This window comes from Triturus cristatus, chromosome 10 (genome assembly GCF_964204655.1).
Source record: "Triturus cristatus chromosome 10, aTriCri1.1, whole genome shotgun sequence".
In the NCBI taxonomy this organism is placed as follows: domain Eukaryota; kingdom Metazoa; phylum Chordata; class Amphibia; order Caudata; family Salamandridae; genus Triturus; species Triturus cristatus.
Genome location: NC_140593.1, coordinates 892729695 through 892747998, shown reverse-complemented (window position 1 = coordinate 892747998; position 18304 = coordinate 892729695). Strand labels below are relative to the sequence as shown.

The window sequence follows — 18304 nt, the reverse complement described above, 5'->3', positions numbered from 1 at the left end:
CCCGTCACGGGCAATATTTAGAGCTGGAAATGACTGTTAACAAGGGAATGGACAAAATACAAACAATGAGCACAATGCATTGTAAATTATTGCATAATCGTTTTATAGTGGTTTTAATAATATTGATTTTGATATGTATTATATTGTCTTGTATAGGATGGGGACTACACGTAATTTTTACACAGCCTACTCCCAAAGTTACGGTTGAAATGCATACACGTCACTCTACCACCTCATGTTGAGTCAAGAAGGAGTGAATTCCGCAACAACACATTTGTTTCCATGCTACACCAACATCAATTGGTCACTAATGCAACGAACTGTTGGGTTTGTGGTCTTCTGCCAAGTTCGGTGAATACTGGAATGCCATACATTACCCTTCCTTTTTCATTTAATGGCGCTGGTAGTGCATGGTGGGAATTGAGCGCCAGTTGGGTATTTTCCGGAGATGGGGATACTCGAGAAGTAAGGAGCTTGGGAGTACATCTATACCATTTATGTTGGCGGGACAGAAAAAGGATATATGGGACGGATAGTGAGAAGTCAGAATATGCTGATCGCCAAACCAAATCTACGGATTTGTATTTTCTGCCCTCTAATAGAACCTCCTGAAAAGGACAAACTTTTCTAGTGGTACCTGGACAAGCACCATTCTGTATTAGGAAAGGAGGGTTAGAATATAAAGGTACAAGCAATTGCCAACATATTGCGACATTGAATGGGACAGATTGGCCTCGCATGGTTCCCTCACGTAATACATACTTCGTGTGTGGAAATAAGGTTTACACTTCTCTACCTGGTAATTGGAGAGGCACTTGTTATATCACTTGGTTGTTGCCCCCTACATATATAGGAGATGCCAAGCATCATTTACAGAAAAGAGGGGTGGCGTCTGACCAGGATACGTCAGGACAAGAAGTCGGGGATGTCTTGAAAGGACTCCTTCCATTCTGGGGCTCAATAGCCAACAGTAGAGACATAAGACAACTAATTCGAGTTGTAGAAGCCACTGTTAATGAAACAGCTGGAGCTTTGAGTAACATCACTGCAGAACTCGCTGCTGACCGCCTTGTCACGCTTCAGAACAGGATGGTATTCGATATCATCCTTGCTGACCGTGGGGGCGTATGCAGATTGATCGGATCTAGCTGTTGCATTTTTATTCCAGACAACGCCCCTACAGTATACCAAGCCATCTCTAAGCTACATAAGATCGCTGAGTCCGTTCACCAGGATGAAGGGAATTGGTCTCTGATGGGATGGTTTGGGGGACTACTGTCTACATGGGGATGGAAGATTCTTACCTTTGTCGGAGCGACTTTGGCTATTCTCTTCTCATGTTGCCTTTGCCTACAATGTGGTCCAGCTATATGCTGGCTCTGCGCCACCCTGTGTGTTCCAAATCCGGTATCACAGAAAGCAGCGAACACAAAGATAATGCTGCAACAACAGCTTGTAGATTTCATGGCTATTGAAGTCGATTCAGATTAACAACAGCCTCTGGTTTCATTGCCTGAGTAATGGCAAAAGGAGGGTCTGAGGAAATTCAAATACGGCCCCATCTTTCCTAGTAACACCATTACGCTGTTGCCCTCACTCAGACACCTTCAACCTTCGTAGCGTTTCTTTCACATTCTATACTGTTGCACATATTATACGACCTTTCCTGTTTCCCTGAGCTAAGTCCATTCTGAGACCCGGCTCGAAGCAACTAATCCCCGAGATAACCATCTATTGACCCTTGGTGACCGTTCTCGGCCTCTCCAGTTGTTTTCCGAATCACCATCTTCAACACGCAAACACGTCCTGTCGTAAATTAATTTAACCAAGGAATGGCTATGCCGCCTGACCTATAGGGTCGGGTAGAGAACACGACCTTAGGGAAGGAATTTCTATTACCCATTATCCTGTATCTTGTACAAAGAATGTTTTCTTGTGGATGATTTGTATTTTTATTGCACATTGTGGGGGTTGTTGCTTTAGGGGATTCAAGCGCTACAAAAGACTGTGAGCCACGGATTGAAGTGGCAGTCTCCTGAGAACCTACCACTGATGTACTTCTAGGACAACTGTACCTAGCTGCAGCTAATAAATTGAAGTTCCTATGCCAGACAGAGTGTTCCATGTCTCTGTAATTTGGAAGGCGAACTCAGAAGATTTTAGGCGTACCCTGCGCCGCCAGACTTAATGAGCCCGGTTCTTCAATCCCAAGACCATGAATAAGCTATAACGAATCACCATTCGCTTCATCGTCTAGTCATTTGGGTAGTACTCAGTCATATGGACAGGAGTTTCACTTTGGGTGGATGGCTTAAGACCAGTGAGTCTAGAACTCCAGAACCCCCCCAAAAAATTAAGCACCATCCAGGGAATTGTGACAAAGGTCACCAATGCAGGAAAACATATTCAGCCATTTAGAATGACAAGAGAAAGAACAGAACTGTCATAAGCTCTGCATGTTTCTTGTTTTGAACCCCTAATTGCATTCATTTATTTGTGCGCATGTTTTGCCTATTATTTATTTACATATATTTATTATATAATGCAATGATTTGATATAGGTTGATATAACATTATCAGCCCCCATTTTGTGTATAGATTTATGGATTATGGATTTATATTTGACATCACACATCATGAGCTTTTGCTTCTTCATAACAATATCACAAATAGTATATAAGCCTAGTACATGAGAATGTTAGTAAAGAGAACATTTTCAGTGTATCAATGCCACAGACGCTTTGGTGACGGTTGAGCACAGGCGCCTGTGGTTTTATTGGCCCGATTTCTAGGATTTAAATGTATATTTTAATTTTGCCATTTAAGAAACTCATTTTATGATAAATCTGATGTTGGCATATTAGCTAGTGGCTTGGGAAGAAGGGTTTTAATGATATTTACAAAGGAGTGACTCACCCACTGATTTGATCTGATGAATAATACTGGATATGCTGTAAATTGTAATAATTTTCTGTGCTTTATTTCTTTTCACAATTAATTTTATTTATGTAGTGATAATAGTTCAGGAAATCTACATTAGAACCGTTTTTAATATTTTATAAAGCCTTTTGAAAATAAACAGCGTGGATTCTTGTATGAGTCAATCTATGGGGGAAGTAGCTCAAGGCATTCACACATAATTCTGTAGTTTGACGAGAATGGTCGCTGTCGAATAGGCATTATCTCCTGGTTAACTGTGCAAGATGCGTCAGCTACAATCTATCTGTCTTCCCGGCTCAAAATGGTAAGTTGGTCCAAGCCTGGTCTTGCCACAGGCCTTTAGGGAGTCCATCTAGCAGAATTTACATGAAAACTAGTAAAGCAAAGTATCAGAACAGCACATCTACTGTTTCAGGGTCTTTCAACTCATGGCTTACTTTGGCTTTAGCAATACTCATTAAACAAAGCCCAAGTGATGGGCTGGCTGTCAGGATTAAAATGGTGTACTCTTGTGCCCACTAACAGAGTGCCAAAGATCCCTTCAACAGCTCTCGCCACAACAGGGGTACCTAAAAGGCAAGCTAAATTGTCTAGCTGAGTTTCCTTAGTAGTATGGGTCAATATAACCAATAGTAAGAAATTCTGAAACTTTCTCAGAAGGAGAAATCACTAAATGAAGTATGACTCCCATTACATTCGGTCAATCAACATGGGGTTAGACTGCATTTAGTAATGAGCCTTAAGACTATTTAATTGCTCAGCACTAACAAGAGCAAATTAATAAATGGACCTTTTTCAGTCAAGGTGTGCATACCAATGCTTGTTGCTGCAAGACTTGGCTATGGAGCGGAAATGCAGGATAAAGAGCTGCAAGAAATTTGTCTGTAGATCCCATATCATAGGGAAAGCATACCTTCTTCTGGAAGTTACTCAAATGAAGATGTTTTCTCACATCTCTGTACTTTCCATAACTGCAAAGTTGGTTGAGATGAATGAGAGAGAATAACAAAAATTGAGATCAAATGTTGTACTAGCCTGTTTTGAATGTGGCTTCTCACCAATAAGCCACACCCAATCCCTGCCCTCCGACCTGGGAGGCAAATATACCACTGCACCTTTGAATAATATACACTTTTGAGCATGCCTTGCCACCCCTGGCACAGCAAGAATTCAATACAAAACAAACAGCACAGTTTGAAAAGGGGTTTTATTTAACAAAATGCTAAGACTATCACTTTTAGAATAAGGCTTGGGGTTTATTACATAATACTCTCTAAACAAAGGCTGTCTCAGATACCAAATGCATAAGATTCAAATATATGTAGCAAACTTATAAACTAAAGGCATGAATCAATAACTGAGCAAACTAGAATACTGATTAATAAACAAGCAATAACGGATATAAGATACACTGGACGTCCTGCAAGAGATCAGATATGCTCAGACGTGCTCATACCTTTGTGCTGATCTGTTTGGTCCTTGAGCCTGCCGTGAGGGGAACGGCCAGCGTTGGGGGCACTCTTGACTCTCTCACCCTCGCTGACCTTACCTCGGACATCGCCGCCGTGAGGGGAACGGCCCTGGGAAGACTACATCCCCCAGGACTCACAGCGCCCGGCGCTTGCCACACACGTCACTAGGCAGCGCCCGGGACCCATTTAAGGCTTCCAGCAGTCCCGCAGTGCGGGACGTGCTCATACCTTTGTGCTGATCTGTTGGTCCTTGAGCCTGCCGTGAGGGGAACGGCCAGCGTTGGGGGCACTCTTGACTCTCTCACCCTCGCTGACCTTACCTCGGACATCGCCGCCGTGAGGGGAACGGCCCTGGGAAGACTACATCCCCCAGGACTCACAGCGCCCGGCGCTTGCCACACAAGTCACTAGGCAGCGCCCGGGACCCATTTAAGGCTTCCAGCAGTCCCGCAGCGCGGGACGCGCCCGGGCAAAGCCCGGGCCAAGGGCGGGCCCGTCCTTGCCCGTCAGGGGCCGACTGTGGCCGGGCTGGGCACCTCCTCTTGGTTTTGGGGTGTGTTATTTGTGTGCAGGGTATTGTCAGTGCATACATAAAGACTTGGCGATTTAGTAAGGCCATTTTTGCCTTACCGGGAGTAGGGGTAGTTCAGCTATAGTATAAGTGCACCAGTGTTAAATCAACAGGCATTATGAGTAAGAGGACAGCCGAAGGAAGACTGGTGGGGACACTGGATGATTACCTGACTAGGGCAGAGTCGGTAATCATTAATAAGATTCAAGCAGTGGAGAGAAGATTATCTCTAGACCCACTTACAGTGCTACCAGCTCCTCAGCCTGTGGATGCGCTGGTTACTATTACGAATACTGGGCCTGTTAATTGTCCCACGGTAGACCTAGCTCGTTTATCTCCCAGGTCAGGTATTACCGATATCCTGTCACTTGTAGATAGTCCCTCTAGCCCTGATATGGTAACAACAAGGGCAAAACAGAAAGTTACTGACCCCAAGCCTATTGAACCACCTTGTAAGAAACTGAAAGGTAGAGGCCCCTGCAAGCTAAGTGCCCCGAAGATACCTGTGGGAAACAGAGGGGTTCAACCTTGTGGGAATCCATCTGTGCTGGAAAATATTCCCTCCATGCAACCCCTGATTCAGCAGCTTCTTGAGCCATTAAGCTCACTTCTCAAGGATCAGCTGACATCCCTTATTCAACCTTTTTTGGGTAAACTAGATCTAGTGGTGACAAGGTTAAATCGTATTGAAGATACCTTCTTAAATAAAATCCCTCTAGCTGTAAATCCTCCTGTACCTACCTCTAACTCTATGGCTAGTACTGCAGGTGAAGTGGCTTCTGCCGTATATTCTGACTCAAGATCTCAAGGCATTAACCCTCACGTTAAAGCTGTTAGTAGAGTAACTTTAAATCGGTCTATGGTCCCCTCTACTTTTTTGGAAAGGCCTTTACCAACTCAACAGCTCAGGAAGAATACACAAGGATCTACTGACCAGGTAACAGAGGATCCTGATGCATTAATAAGCCTACATCTTCCCCAGGAGGCCACCCCTTACACAGTCATTTTAGCTAATGTTCCATCACTCCTAGCAGGGACAAGGGAGCACTGGTCTAACTTAAAAAATAAGGCCCTTCACTACCTAGGGAATAAACTGGGGGCTAGTAATAGCTTGTTTGAAGAATTCAAAATGGTTAGAAGGGTCAAATGGATTGTTTATTCCCAAAAATCCCTGGGAGGAGATTGTGTGGTACTCCGCTTTAGGTCTCCTCTCCTGGTAGAACAAATTTTGGAGAGAGCCTGCTTTCTCGCTTCTAACCCAAATGCGAGTATGATTCTTCCCCTTGGCTACTTTTATAGACCAGTAAGGGACCCCCTATTTGGCCAGTCCAGAGTTATGAATAATGCACCACAGCAGTATTTACAGCCTCACGTTCCCATCCCCCTACAAAATCGTTTTACCGCTCTTTCTTCATTGGAGGAAAACGACTGACTGAGGGAAACCCCAGTCCATTATGAGATTGGGTTAACAGGGACCATTGATCCTCCAAGTTTGGCGCACTCTGAAAAAAATCCATCATTGGCTAAAGATGACGAATTAATTGTACCTGGTTCACTTAATACCCATTCTCTTTCCCATTATAAAGTGGTAAATCGGGAACCATCAAAGAGTCTGATCCTATTAATATTAACATCTCCTCTTGGAATATTGCAGGCCTATTCTCTAGATTAACAGTACCTGATTGGCTGGCTTTTATAGATCAGGCAGATGTTTGGTGTTTTCAGGAGACCTGGTCGTTAGTTCCCTTATTTCGTACAGGGTTTTTGAACTTTTTTAAACCAGCATCCAAGGGTCCTAGAGGCAGACCGGTGGGAGGCTTGGCTATCTGGGTCCGACAATGTGAAGGAGTTATAGCCGTGGAGGTTCCGCATGATAATCCTGATATTTTGGCTATCAGGCTTACCTCCACAAAGGGTCTCAATATTCTTATTATAAACATCTATGCTAGAGGTCTCCCAGGTGGCAAATGCTCCCCCACGGTTTTCCTCTTGGATCAACTACTTTCCTCAGTCCCAAATGATGGCCACAGGGTGGTGGCGGGTGATTTTAATACATGTTTTGAGCCCCTAGGAGCTGATGATGGGAAATTGTCCGAAACAGAGGACTCTGTGTGGGGAATCCCCCAACTGGAATTAACCCCGATTGGGAAATGGACCCAAGCAGCTTTATTTGTGAAGGGTTTATGTCTTGATAAGGGCCTGAGGGCTACCAATGGTAGAACAACATCAGATAGGGCAGGGAAGTCGACTTTTAATAATGGAAGAAGCGGGAGCCGGATTGACTACATTTTGGTTAATTGCGAGTTGTGGCCACTAGTTATTGATATGGTGGTGACAGATAGAATTGAAAGTGATCACAATCCTCTGTCGTTAACATTGCTAGACAATAGCTTCAATACCCCCTCAATAGACGTTGGGTGTGCTGTTCAAACGCAGACTATTTTGTCTAATGACCAGAGAAGGGTCAGTTGGCCTAAGATTGCAACTAATACCAAGGCACGGGAAACTATTAGGAATCTGGTTAACACAGCCATGGAGAAAATATCTAGCTGTGAGTCAGAAGTAAGGGTTAAGACTAGTATCCCGGCTATTCATAGCGAATTATTTGTGGATCTTAAATCCCTGTTTGTCAAGTGTCTGCCAGCCCGTGGTAAAATTCAACCCACGAGGGAGTTTACCTGGTTTGATGCTAGCTGTAAAGATACGCGTAGAGCACTCTCTATGGCTCTCAAATCCAGATTACCTGATAGTATTAGATCCTGTAGAATTGCGTACAAAAATGCACAATTAAAAGCGAAGAAAACATGGGACGAAAACCGCTGGAGTGAGTTGTTTGAGGCCTGCAAGGGTAGGAACATGAGCCAATTTTGGCATCTCCTCAAATGGGGGAAGATTCCTCATGATATGACTCCGTCAAATCATGTCGAACCTGCTCAGTGGGTCAGCTATTTTGCTAATCAGTTTAAGTCCAGGAGTAGGCCTGAAGGAGTCTTGTTGTATGATTTTAATACAGAAGAATTAAGGTTTGCCCCTAGTGAGGTGAAGGCGATTTTGAAATCCCTTCCATGTGGTAAAGCTCCTGGTCCGGACTGTATTCCTGCCGACTTATTTAAACAGGACCAGGATGTCTGGATTCCTTATTTGACTACCTTCGCTAATGCACTGGCTTGTGGAGCAACGGTTCCGGATTCTTGGTTAGGGGCAGAGATTTTGCCGATTTATAAGAAAGGTGATCGCTCTGCCCCGTCCAATTACCGTCCGATTAGTCTTATAGATGCTGCCCAAAAGATTGTTGCTCGCCTTCTCTTGGGTCGTATCCAATCTTGGATTTCTGAAAATGATATTTTAACGCCCTTGCAGGCGGGGTTTCGGTCCCACGTTGGTACTATTGACCAAGCTTTTAGGTTCACTTTACTGTATTGGAAGGAAGTTTTCTTAGGGGGTGGCATGCTTTTTGCTGCCTTCGTAGACCTAAAGGCAGCATTTGACTCGGTCCGAAGATGGAAGCTATGGGAAGTTCTTGGAGCAATGGCCTTTCCTCCTGAGCTACTTAGGCTTTTGATTAGACTTCATGAACATACATATGCCCAGGCTCGTTGGGGTAAACCAGGGGAGGTGACACCGAGATTTGAGGTATCTAAGGGGGTAAGACAGGGGTGTGTACTGGCTCCCACCCTTTTTTCCCTGTTTATTAACGGGGTCATCAACTACTATTCAAGTTTTCCAACTGATGCCCCCTCCCTAGCTGGCATGAAGGTCCCTCTCCTCATGTTCGCGGACGATACACTCTTAATATCCAAAACGCGCCAGGGGCTTCAGTTAGCACTGTCCCGTTTTGAATTGTTTTGTCGCGAACATGAGCTTGAGGTAAATGTGGGGAAGACCAAATTTATGGTTCTTCGGGGAGCCAGACCAGTTAAGGCAAGAGTTGTAATGGAGGGTGCAACACTAGAACAGACTTCTACTTTTACTTATTTGGGTGTCACCTTTTCTGATAACCTAAGTTGGAAGCCCCAGATTGATACGTTTGCCCTCAAACATATTCAACTAGGAGGAGCATTGCTTAAGGAACATAGCCTTTCGCTCACTAAACCCATGGCTCCCCTGATTAAAATTTACGGTTCTAAGATTCTTCCTTCGGTCATGTATGGTGCTGAACTATGGGGGTTTGGCAAAATAGATTCCCTGAGGGTGGCTCAAAATAAATTTCTTAGGTCAGCGGTTGGGTTACCACAATCTTCCCCTTGTATACCCCTCCTTTATGACCTAGGTTGCCACCCTGTTGAGGATCTGTTGCGCTATAGGCCCTTGGCATTCTGGCGACGCCTATGGACTACACCGGAATTGTCCTCTTATGCCAAGGCACTATTGGAAGTCAAAAATCTTGGGGGATCCCTTAGAATCAGCTGGTTGTCAGAAATTAAATCTATCCTGACTGATATGGGGTTGGGTGATCTGTGGTCTAACCCTGTGGCGGCTGTTTTTCCCCCAAAAAAGATATTTAGGGATACTTATTGGCAGTGGGTCAAGGTTAAGCGCTTTGCATCTCTAACTGCAGGCCCCTTGACTTTAACATTTCTGACACTTAAGGACGTTCCCTACCTAGAGTCATACTGGGATTTAATTACTAAACCACTGGACCGTAAACTTTATCACCAGTTCAGACAAGGAACCTTACCACTACGTTGTTTTACCAAAAACTGGTCTACCCCGGGTAATGATAAATGCCCCCATTGTGAGGACAAGATCGAAACTGTTGATCACTTTCTATACGTTTGCCCGGAGGACACTCGCCCACGACGGTTGTGGCTGCGTCCCGTCTGTCGTAAACTAGGAGTCAGATCTGTACTAATTGCCAGTAGAATGCTGAAATCCGATACCACCAGTTTTGTGATCATTGGTGTGGCGAAATATATCAGCTGGGCATGGCTTTTACGAAATCGGTCTATTAGCCCTTAATCACTGCCCTAGCATTTATGCAGCTTGTAATGATATAGATCTTATTAATTCAAGTCATGTAAATCTTGCACATTTAATACTTTTTATTATTGATGTTTTTAGGATATGAATTATATTTATTGGTTTTAAGTATATTTGTTTAAATATATCTGTTTTAATCTTGCATGATGTTTTTTTAGAATGTCTTTTATGATGAAATATTCGCAATAAAGACTTTTTTGACTTGACTTGATATATATATATATATATACATATATATATATATTCACTTAAAAAACCATAGGTTTCACACATGTTATAGTTAGGTGGATATTTCACTCGTAAAAAACCAATGAAATTCCCCCGTTATAGTTATTTCAGCTAACTATAACTCGCGCGCCCGCAATCCTCTGCTCATGACGTCACATATTACATCACTCATGACATGGTCAGTGGCATCACTCTTGACATCACTGATGACATCATCCTTGTGATAGAGTGGCGGTCGCGCGAGTTATAGTTATCTGAAATAACTATAACGGGGGAATTTCATTGGTTTTTTACAAGTGAAATATCCACCTAACTATAACATGTGTGAAACCTATGGCTTTTTAAGTGACTATGCAAGGTTTTTTAAATGCTAATTCCTAACTATAACGTGTGTGAAACCTATGGTTTTTTCAGTGAATTTGTACGTTTTTTTTAAATGCTAAGTTATGTATGTATTATTATTTTTTTATATACATTTATTTTACAATAAACTACGTATTAAATTAAAAAAAAATTTTTTTATGGTTTTTCACCGTGCGCACACCCCCGCAATTAAAAAAAAAAAAATGTAAATGTTTTTTTCTGCCTTCGGGGTCTTTCAGGGACCCCCTGACAAAGGCTAGGCGGTCAGGAACTCTCTACCCTGCCCCCTTTTCACGTTCGCCACCTTCCTTTTCCACTCTCGCACTGAAAACAAACAAAATGGCGGACGACACTTCCTGATTTCGACCGATTCGAACGTTGACTGACATGTAACAACCAATCAGAATTACGCTCGAGCACGTTAAGGTGCGCGCACGGTGCGCGGCTATAGATATGTATGTGCTTTTAACTGCAATTTTCTCAGGAACTACTGAACAGATTGACTACATATATGCAAGAGGCACATCCCTGACCTGAGGACTACCTCTCTGCCAAATTTCAAGTAATTCTGTTCAGCCGTTCGGGCTGTACCTTCGACTAAAGGTCCTATGGGAAAATGCATGGGGAAAACGCGTTTTGGGACCCCCCTTTTTTCTCGGCCCCCACTTGACGAATCCCCCTGAGACTTTCAGGGTAGGAGCTGAGCGGAGCGCCCCATTAGTTTTGAAAATTTCGCGAAGATTCGTCAACCGGTGCCAAAGTTCTCAAAATTCTATTTTGAAGATTTCCTATGGAAACACGGTCCTAACTATAACTATCTACTGGCGACCGCCAGTAGATAACACATATATATATATATATATATATACAGTAGAGGATCACTCTGGATGTGCACCTCCCACACCGCAAAGAAAACACCTCAAACGATCACAGCCACTGGCTCACATCACAATGGCAATAACCACAAAACTCAATACATCACCTGTTGCATACACTGCCCACTTCTGGCCAGGGGAAGTCTTCACACAGCCGGGGATCAGAGCTCAGCAATCAGGGTTCAATCTGAGATAGACACGTCTGCCCTAGCTCGGAATCCAAACTCCCCAACTCCCAGCCTGCAACCCTCAGCTTTAAAAACACTAGAAGATTTGTGAAAGACCTCCTCCCACCGCCAGAGGAATTTTACCAGAACTGGCCAAGTTCCAAGCAAGCATCCTCAGGACAGTAAGGAGCTCTCAAGTCTCTTCCTCCATTTGCACTTCTTCCAGCCTCTGTCTTGACGAAGCTCTCAAAAGGCCTTCCACAGTACACTAAACAAAACACAATCGCTCAGGAAAACAGCAAGACCTTGAATGTGAATAACCCAAACAACTTGCAAGCACTGCTGTGCATGCAGCAGCAAGGCAGAGTCAGACATGAGGCCCAGTCAAAGGCAACAGTCAGCACCTATAATTCTCATCCACACAACTTACAAGCACCACTGTGCACACAGAAAAGTTTGAAGCAAGGTAAAGTCAGAAAGCAGGATGACATGAGGCCATGTCAAAGAAAGACAGCAAGATTACAGGATAGAAGAGAAGCAGATATATGCAGAACCATCCTACATTAAGGCTTAGGTAATATAACACACTAAAATCAGTTGAAATGGTGGCAGTTGGAGGCCATCATAGGGTGCCGGACTACAAGAGTGGCTCTTTCACTACATAGCCTTTCTCCTAGAAGTATCCTTAACGATCTACAGCGTTCAAAGATGCATTTTTAACATTACTTCTGATGGGGCCCGGATAGTCTGGCTTTATTCAATCCTCAGCTCGATGTATGCCAGACAAATTTCACAAAGCCCAACAAGGGAAGTGTGTGTTCGGGGGCATGGGGGGTAGGTTGCAAGACTCTAGACTCAGACCAGTCAGAGGAAGGTAACAATATTGGCAGTCAATGACCACCAGTCATCTTAGGACCTGCCTTCTTGTCGCTTCTCTTTATTTATGGGCGGATTCCAGCCCATCTACAAGTAGAATTTCAAATGTACACTAAGGACATCCGCACCCACATCTGACCTATAAATAATGAGGAGTATCATTTTAGGATCACTATCAAACATTGGGATAGAGCTCCTCACCTTGTGTTAGAATCGATCATCAAGCCTGCAACTTGACTTCTTGAATGCAAAGCCCTGGGTTCTATTATACTGTTCCATCCTTCACCCAATGTTTAGTCTAGATATTTCGTGTTTGTGTTGGGGAAATACAAATCGGATAAATAAGGAATGGCAGCCTCTGTCTTAGCAGACATATTCTGTTAGTAGAGAAGTCTGAAAGCAATTGCATTACTTAGCATGGTGGAGGACCTGGGGGCCCTAGAGGAGACCATATGTTAGGTAACTAGAACATTCTCATTCATTTTGAGGGGGTCTATTTTCTGACCTGTTGCCTGAAACTGACACGCACTCTCCCTGGTCTCTGCATCGCGCTGTTTCGCTTCACCGGAGGACGCCGCCCTGGAGCACCCTAGCGTTTCCTTGCCGCCGCCGCTCAAACCACCTACGCGGCCGCTGTGAGTAAGGAAAACTACAATACCCAGCAACCCTTGCGGGACGACGAGCCCGCCCACGTCACAAGAAGCGCGCTTGTAGGCGCATAAAGGCAGCGGGAGCCCTGGCAGAGTGGGGGGTCTATTTTCTGACCTGTTGCCTGAAACTGACACGCACTCTCCCTGGTCTCTGCATCGCGCTGTTTCGCTTCACCGGAGGACGCCGCCCTGGAGCACCCTAGCGTTTCCTTGCCGCCGCCGCTCAAACCACCTACGCGGCCGCTGTGAGTAAGGAAAACTACAATACCCAGCAACCCTTGCGGGACGACGAGCCCGCCCACGTCACAAGAAGCGCGCTTGTAGGCGCATAAAGGCAGCGGGAGCCCCCGCGACACGGGATCGCGCGCGGGTCGGCGCCGGGCTAAGCCCGGGCAAAGGGCGGGCCGTCTGAGGCCGTCCGAGGACGACAGAGGACGGGACGGACCCAGACTACTATGACCGTGTCTGAGTGAGTGTTTTATCGACCCTTGTTATATTGGGCACTACTGTCAATTGCTCTAACACAGCTGATATCAAGCAGCAGTGAACTTGAAGTAGATCTGTTAAAGCTGTGTGGTGAAAATGCCGAAATCGAAAAAAACTACAAGTGTGAACATTATGGACAATTATATGGTGCAGATCGTTAGTAAAATTAACAACGACAGAAGGGCGTCACTGGGGTTAAATTGTTCTCAAAATCCTTCTGAAAAATCTCCTGTGCCAGCACCTTTGTCTGATTCACTTTTGGCTTCCCCCTTAATGGCTAATACTAGTACTCCAACTGGAATTGATGAGTTAGAGAGTGATATTATTGAACTAAGCACTTATCCAACAGTCACCTCACAACCCATTGCTGATGTAGATTTGCACATGGCCGTCGAACTAGCTGATACCGAACCTTCCATCCCTCCCCCCAGAGTCAGGCAAGTTAGAACCTGTAGGAAAAATCAGGCTAAAAGTAATGGTTCCCGCCCAGGGAAAAAAAAGGCTACCTCTGCACCCAAAATTGTGAAGAAAGCTGAGGCATCAGAGTCCCATTTTGCTAAACATTCTGAGAATGAATTATCCGAGAAAATAGCAAACATGATTGATATTAAAATTGAGAGTGTTATTACTCCTCTGGTGGCCAGAATTGATGAATTAATGACAGAGGTAGTCAGATTAAACTCCCTGATAAATAGACCTGTGGAAGAAGTACCTAGAACTGAGTCTCCGGCACCGAGTCACAGTAGTCTGACAGCACCACCTGTTAGAGGGGAGCGAAGGGCTACACAAAATGAGATTGTGAATCCTCCACCCTTGCAATTTACAACTGAGGGGAACACCCAGAAAACATCTAAACCAGGCCTTCCTATTGACCGACTTGCTTAACGCCCAGCGAATGACCAGTTCCAATGTATTGTTGAGGCATTTCCTACCACATTGGTTCTTGCCAATGTACCTAACTTACCTTCTGACAAAATAGAAACCACATCTTCCCTCATTAGTAAATCATTACATTGGTTAACAAAAAACATGAGAATGACTCCTTGGGGAGAGAGACAACTAGCTGGCGAAATCATCATGGCAAGAAGGGTCTCATGGTTAGGCCATGATCCAAAAAAATATGCCGGGGATTGTGTGGTTATTAATTTTTCCAACCTGGCAGTCCTCCCTAATATCCTGCATAACATACTTCCCCCACAACGGAGACATGGCACTATCATTCCCTTAACACTGCACTATTTCTATTGCAGAAAGAAAGGGGTGGTAAATCAAGCGATGGCGAGGAAAAGGCGGACCCTATTATCTAGTATAGGGGATGGGAGTGACCTTAATAGGATATGGAATATCAGCATAGAAAACAGATTTGAGGTCCTGTCAAATCTGAATGATTGCGATTGACTTGATGGGAATGCTAAATTTGTGGCTGTTGCATCTACTCTGCACGATAACTTATCTATCCCTATAGGATCAGCCAGTTGCAATGACAGTATTTTAAATGGCAACCCCAGCTCTACCCAGTTGACGGTACAGGAACTTTGTAGATCTGCATTACCCACCCAACTAGGAACTGGAGATATTGAATTACAGGTACTAATAAATGAATCATTAAGTAATCCAAGTAGCAGGACTGATTATACGAATAGGATTGAATATGATATCCAAAGCCCACTAATGTTAAATGAGCTTACTAGTCCTATTAAACCTAAGCTTCATTTGTCCGTTTTATCCTGGAACCTTGCAGGAATTGGCAACAAAATGCACTGTCCTGAGTGGTGCATCTTTGTTGATCAGTTCGATTTAATATTATTTCAAGAGTCGTGGTCAATGGACCCGGTTTATCGCTTGGGTTTTCTTAATTTCTACGTACCTGCTACCAAAAAAGCTAAAGGTCGTCCCTCAGGAGGCTTGATAAGTTGGATCCGCCAATCCCTTCGCTGTAAAATTGACCAACTTAGTTCTCAATCTAGCGACATTCTGTCATTAAATATCACCGGGCCTAATGACCAGGGATTGGCTATAGCAAATGTTTATGCTAGAGGGACGGTTGGAGGCTCCTCATCAGACGTAATATCTGTCTTAGACCAACATCTCTCTGTATTACCATCGGAGAAGCCTATTTTAGTAGGTGGGGATTTTAATAAGACGTTCGAACCTCTTGGTTCGGAGGATCAGTTCCTAGCAGAAGAAGAAGATAGTAAGTGGGGGGTTCCCCAGCTGGAACTACCCCCGGTCAAGAGGTGGACTGCCATGGCCATTCAATTGAAAGCACTTTGCCTAGAGAGAGGGCTTAGGGCTGCTAATGGACGTACTCAGTCAGATCGCCAGGGGGCAATTACGTTCGACAATGGCAGATCTACTAGTCGTATTGATTATTTCCTAGTGGATATAAGGATCTGGCCTAAACTAAACGATATGACCATAATCAAACGAGATGACAGTGATCATAATGCCCTTCACTTGGAATTACAAACCTTTAATGAGCCCACAGAACTAGGAAATAAAGATGGGAAAACTAGCCTGGATGTTGTTGTATCAAACAACATGAGGCATGTTAAATGGGACAGATTTATAGAGAAGCCCGAAGAACTAGAAGATCTTAAAAAAGTGGTAACTGATGAAGTGGATAAATTGTTTACACAAGCATCTGGAAACACATTTTTATCATCAATGGATGAGGTCCATACCACTTTTTTTCTAAATCTCCCAAAAAATTTTAAAAAACCCCTAGTGGGTGGAAAATCCAATAAGGACAAACAACCTATGGCGGGATGGTTCAATAAATCATGTAGAGCAGCTCGCCAGAGTTTAAGTTTGGCCCTTAGATCAAAAAACATGGATAGTTTGAGATCTGCTAGAAAACTATAAAAGTATACACAGTTAAAGGCTAAGAAGGAATGGGACGAGGATCATTGGCAGGATCTGAAAGCAGCTTGCATGTCGAAGGACCAAAAGAAGTTTTGGGCGATAGTAAAATGGGACAGAGGCGGGGTTGCACCATCTCCCCAAAATAATGTGGCAATAAACCAATGGGTTGATTTTTTCAAACCACAATATGCTTCAGTCTCGCAAGAAGGAGAGTACTCACCCCCTCCGGTCATTTATTTTCAAACGCAGGTGTTCACGATTAAAGATATAAATTTAGCATTAGATTGTATAACCAGGGGCCGTGCCCCCGGGATGGACGGAATACCTGCGGATGTATTTTTAACTGATAGATTGTCCTGGTGTCAGTATTTCCAATATCTAGCAAATTCTATTGCTATGGGGGCGCCTATACCCCCCTCATGGAAAGGGGCTGAAATAATCCCAGTTTTTAAGAAAGGGGACAAATCATTACCCAGTAACTATAGACCTATCAGTCTCATAGATTCTGCCCAGAAACTGATAGGTCGATTAGTACAAAATAGATTACATACCTGGATTGAAGAAAATAACATTCTGCCTCCCTTTCAGGCTGGGTTTAGACCATGTACTAGTTCGGTTGACCAGGTATTCTATTTTTTAGCACTCTACTGGAGGAATGTAAAGCTAACCAATGGGACCCTTTATGCGGTTTTTATAGATTTAAAATCCGCATTTGATCTGGTGCCTCGCTCCAAATTATGGAGGGTTCTCGACGAAGCAGGGATTGCTCCAGAACTACTAACACTACTCGTCCGCTTGCATGAAAACAATTATGCACGAATAAGGTGGGGAACGCAGGGGGAGGTTACTGACACATTCCCTGTAGAGCGTGGTGTTCGGCAGGGATGTGTCCTGGCGCCCACGTTGTTCTCCCTATTTATTAATGGTATTGTAGAACATCTGAGTCGTTCGCCCACAGACGCTCCCGTATTGGCTGGAAACCGCGTACCTGTCCTCATGTTCGCGGATGACACACTGATAGTTTCACGGACACCTAGTGGCCTGCAGAAGGCGCTAAATGCATTCGGTGAGTTTTGTCGAGAACGTGGTCTTGAAATAAACACCTCCAAAACAAAGTTCATGTGCTTAAACAAGAGGAAAAATTTTAGAGGCGTTATTAAATTCAATGACACTCCGTTGGAACAAGTAGAGGCATTTACATATTTAGGGATATCCCTCCAGAACAATATGAAGTGGACAAACCATATTGATATGGCTGCCCTAAAATTCCATCAGTTAGCGGGGGCAATTGTCTCAAAATATAAAACATCCCTGACCAAACCTATCACTCCAGCCTTAGAGATTTATAATATGAAGGCTATTAGTGCCGTATTATATGGTTCAGAATTATGGGGTTTTGGCAACCTGAAACAACTAAGTCTAGCTGAAAACAAGTTCTTACGTTGCCTAACGGGAGTTCCCCGAAGTACCCCAATGATTCCATTAGCCTATGATCTAGGCAGGAAAAGAATTGAGGATTTGGCACGATTGCGCCCACTCCTTTATTGGAGACGCATCATGGTCACACCGGAATTGGCCCACTATGCTACCGCCCTAAAAGACATTATTAGGGCCGACCAATTTCATTCTATAGCATGGCTTAAAGAAATCAGAGACTTATTAATAAAACTAGATCTGGGGCATCTATGGGATGATTCAAATGGGTTAAAATTTCCTCCTAAGTCTGCACTCAAAAAAATGTACTGGGATATGATTACAACATCTGTTATTATCACTGGCCAGAATACCAATCTAACAGGACGATATCTCGACATCAAAAGTATTCCATCTT

General features: G+C 43.9%; 1 protein-coding gene across 1 annotated transcript in view; it reads right to left on the bottom strand.

Moving 5' to 3' along the window:
- The window catches only part of PTPN23 (protein tyrosine phosphatase non-receptor type 23), a 558626-nt gene that overhangs the window by 56871 nt on the left and 483451 nt on the right, over positions 1 to 18304 (bottom strand). The gene's annotated exons all lie outside the window — the stretch shown is intronic.